Below are 4,610 nucleotides of genomic sequence, written 5' to 3'. Positions count from 1 at the left end.
CTTCCGCCGTTTTCATATGAAGTTTAAAGGGGACTGAGGCGATCACGAATTCGTGTACAGTTTATGGAACTAATTGCTATAGCCCCCCTAAAAATTACCTAGCGACGTCCATGACTTGAATGATCATAAATAGGAATGTTGGAGTTGGGATGCATATGAAATTGCATATGAAAGCAATGTGAAGTCGACCGCATGAATTTGTCAAGCTCATAATCATATGTGGGACTTATAAAGCACTTCCGACAGGGAAAGAAAAATGCTTGTGTGACGGGACTAGGTGATTGACAGCAGTGTTTGCCTATCAGCGAGTTGTATCTTCTATTTAAAGGCCGATTGGCTGTTACCTGGGATGCGTCACGTCCGTTTTCTCCTTTTGCTTGCCTGTGTTGACGGTGGCTGTAGTGCGGCTTTTGTGCTGGTGCCCTTCGGTGCTGCTTAGTGGTTTTGATTACTGTTCGCCTCTCAGGTATGTGTCCTTTTAAGAGCTCGTTATATTGGGCTAGTATGCTTATGGGGCTTAACATGTTGCCGCATGCTAAATAGGCATGATGTCCTATATCCCATTGTGCTATCGGTGGGTATGACTGTGACAAACCCATGCCGGTAAAGTGTTCTATCTGGCGTGATATCCTGATGGTAAGTGTTTTAAACGCAATTATAATTGGGAGTGGGGACAATATTATGACTAGTAATATATCTCCTTTTGGGTTCGTGGTAGGATTCTCCCTCTCGCTCTATACCGTGATTGTTTGCTGCTGTCTTCGCGCTGTTAAAGAGCTGCTGAGACACCCCTGCTGCAGACTGTAGCGCGGTGACATCACGTATCTACGTCACGTATGTTTACCGCGCATGCGCAAAGTGACGTAAGGTAGGTCTATAACACGCATGCGCATTAACGTGGTGACAGCGCATGCTTGTGTAATTTGCATTGCGTGGTGACGTAACACGTTATTAAAACACATGCGCATACTTAACAGAATACTCTAATAAAATGTATGTGTAAAAAAAACGCTACGGTGAAAAAAAGAAGAAAAAAAACAGTAAAATGTAGTACAGCACATATCTAGGATTTTAATCATGTATTATCTGAGGTAAAATTATACAGAATTACAGAGTTTATTCTGTAATATCTGTGTAGTATTTTATTTACAATTTATGAACATTCTGTTGCACTATACTTCATGGTATATTGTAACATTACTCTACACTTTAATGGCACAACAATATATTTCTGCCTCATCATTTGACCAAAATCTACATTGGATCGCAGTCAGAAGTTATTACAAACACTCAATGGTGACTGATAGTGACTTTTAAGTAAAAGTGTTGTATTAATTGTCATGTGTAGCTAATTAGCTATAATTTCTCTGTTGCCCAAATATGATTATATTTCATGAAGTATTTTATCAAAAGAAATCACATAAGTTCATAAGATTTTTAATTATAGTACTATAATTTATATCGGGATCAGAGGGATGTGGGTGGGCAAGCCATGTAATGCCAGAGTAAAGTAATGCCACAACTTACACATCTGTGTTCAGATCAGCTTTTCTCGTGACAAAATCAGTGTAATGGCAATATTTCCATCCTCTGAATGTAAGCGTTTCCATATTCCAAGCTTTCCTGCTGCACTGGTGACTTCATGTGCCTGTGCGAGTCCTGAAATGTTTGAAAATAAGTCTAGGAATTATTGGATTCTTGAATTTCAAATCAGTAGGGTTTGAGGCATAACTAGCTGTTTTATGGAGGGTAACTGTAGCAGTATTACTGAAATCTTATTAGTAATTAGTTACACTAGTTACTGCAAAAAGTAATATTATTACAGTAACTAGTTACTGCCCAACACTGGTTACAATGAAGTTACATATAAGTCTGACACCTACGAAAACAGCACACAAAATCTGAACAGGCTGAAGCTCTGTGTCAAGTTTGCTGAATCTGACTTAAAGGCTTTAGGAGGAATTGCAGTCAGATGTGTTCACTGGGCATACTGAAAAACCTGATCAGTTAGAAACAGGACCGTTTTGAAGGTATTTGCCAAGTCAGATGAATGCAACATGAAAACGTTAAGCTGAGGATGATCGGGAAAATAAACCAAGTTTGTACAATAATTTTGTCATGCCAGTATTAATTAATTCATTATTTATTTATTTAGCACTTTTCCTCACTGGAATAAAAAATGCATTAATATTTAACAATTTCTGACACATTTAGTGGATCGTCACTGCAGGTTTTACATTATTTTTTTTAAACTACACATTTTATTATGTAAATTCATTCTGTTTTCAAAAGCTATGCAGAAACACCATAACCAGTGTTCACTTCTCTACCTTCTGTTAAACCTCAAAGCAGTAAAATCACATACTTTTCAGTGGTAATACACCTGACATGTTTTAATCACATGACTAGAATCTTGTTTTTGATAAATGTACTCGGAGATTAAACAAATATGCTACAGAAAGAGTTCAGGTGTTTGGTTTTCAGTGTTCGGCAGTGCTGCCTGTAGGCTACTCTTAGTATCAGCAGGTGGCGCTGTTCAACAAGCCATACGATCATTCAACACGACAATACCTCAATGAAAACTGTTCTTAAACCTACAGACAGACCCTCAGCCTCCTGTAATTTCATTAATGTTGATCATCAACCACCCCCGTAATACTGAAACAATTTATAAACTAGGGTAAACACAATCGAGTCTAATGCTGGGAACTGTGCTTAGGGGGCTTTCTGAGCACAGACAGATGATTAATGCTGCTGCTTTTTGTCTAATTAGTGTCAAAATTAACCCATTTGCAACCGATTTTATTTTCCCTCGGGATACAGATAAAGTAAACGGAACCTATTTGTACGAAAAAAATCCCACTTGTTCTTTTTGAAGGCTACTATGAGTGTTATTCAGTGGCTGGTAAAATAACGAGACTCCCCTCGCTGCACACTGTAGCGCGGTGACGTCACGTATGTGTTTACCGCGCATGCGCAAAGTGACGTAAGGTATGTCTATAACACGCATGCGCATTAACGTGGTGACAGCGCATGCGTGTGTAATTTGCATTGCGTGGTGACGTAACACGTCATTAAAACGCATGCGCATACTTAACAGAATACTCTAATAAAATGTATACGTATTAAAAAAAACGCTAAGGTGAAAAAAAAAACAGTAAAATGTAGTACAGCACATATCTAGGATTTTAATCATGTATCATCTGAGGTAAAATTATACAGAATTACAGAGTTTATTCTGTAATATCTGTGTAATTTACAATTTACAATTTATGAACATTCTGTTGCACTATACTTCATGGTATATTGTAACATTACTCTAATGGCACCTTGCACCTTATATATTTCTTATTTGAATCTTTCCTCTGTCATGGTTCTTGTTTATTTATTTAGTATAATTTCTGATAACAGTGATCTTTTTTTTTTTTTTTGCAAAGAACAAAACAGAAAATATAATTGTGTGTATATATATATATAGAGAGAGAGAGAGAGAGAGAGAGATTAAAACTATAAACATGACTATATGAGAAAGAAAAATTTAGTCTTAAAACAATAAAAAAAAACTAACAGTAATTTAAAAAACAAAACAAACAAACAAAAAAAAAACACCTTACCTGATTCAGCTGGACTGTACTGGGTGACTGTTTCCAGCGTGCCTTGTTCGGTTGCACATCCTGTAGAGCAGTAATACCCACCATGGTGGAAGACTCAGAAGGGACTGAGGAGTACATAAAAGTGTAAATAAATTGATAAAAAATCACATTACATATTTTTAAAAATGAACATGCGTACATTGGTCATGTTTTCGCTTTTTGTCTCCTGAGGGTCTGTCATCAATTTGAACGGATTCTGAAGGTGTGCCTTTAGATGGAATAAAATTTAATGCATTATATGTCTAGTGATGCTCTCACAATAACCAAAAACATCCAGTTTAACATCACATTACATTTGTAGAAGGCAGATTCACAAAAAAAACATCCAGTTTAACATCACATTACATTTGTAGACCCAGGTTTCACAAAATGGGCAGTGATATTTATCACAGCATGAGATGCATTGTTCTATTTTTATGTTTCCTCCTTTTCTGAGGACAGTAGCATGCATCTCAACAAAAGCACATTTACAGTCAAGTAAAGGTTTCTATATCTCACATTTAAAGGATTTCGGCCAGTCACATGAAGGTAAATTTAAGAGGTAACACTTTACAATAAGGTGTCAATGGTTAATATTAGTTAATGTATTAATTAACATGAATTAACAATGAGCAATACATTTGTTACAGTATCTATTAATATTTGATAATGTTAGTTAATGAAAAAGATGACAAATATGAGAAACATTGTTTGCAACGCATGCAACAATCAGTGTCATTAGCCTACTTTATTAATATAAGTCTTTCTGCTCTATTTTAAGACGTCTCTAAAGGCTCATTTTAGGCGAAATAAGACTTTTAAAGACCAGCAGCAGAATCCCTGTCACTTCGAATACTAACACATATCATAAAACATGTCATAAATGTCTGAAATCGCACACATTTGCAATCTATGATTATGACCAAAGCATCCTTGCAATTAAAAGCCGTTAACACAAACACACATTGTTTTTAAGAA

Source organism: Sinocyclocheilus anshuiensis, unplaced genomic scaffold (genome assembly GCF_001515605.1).
Source record: "Sinocyclocheilus anshuiensis isolate Anshui unplaced genomic scaffold, SAMN03320099.WGS_v1.1 scaffold1721, whole genome shotgun sequence".
Classification (NCBI taxonomy): domain Eukaryota; kingdom Metazoa; phylum Chordata; class Actinopteri; order Cypriniformes; family Cyprinidae; genus Sinocyclocheilus; species Sinocyclocheilus anshuiensis.
The sequence above is the reverse complement of the archived record's forward strand: the minus strand, read 5'-3'. Positions refer to the sequence as shown.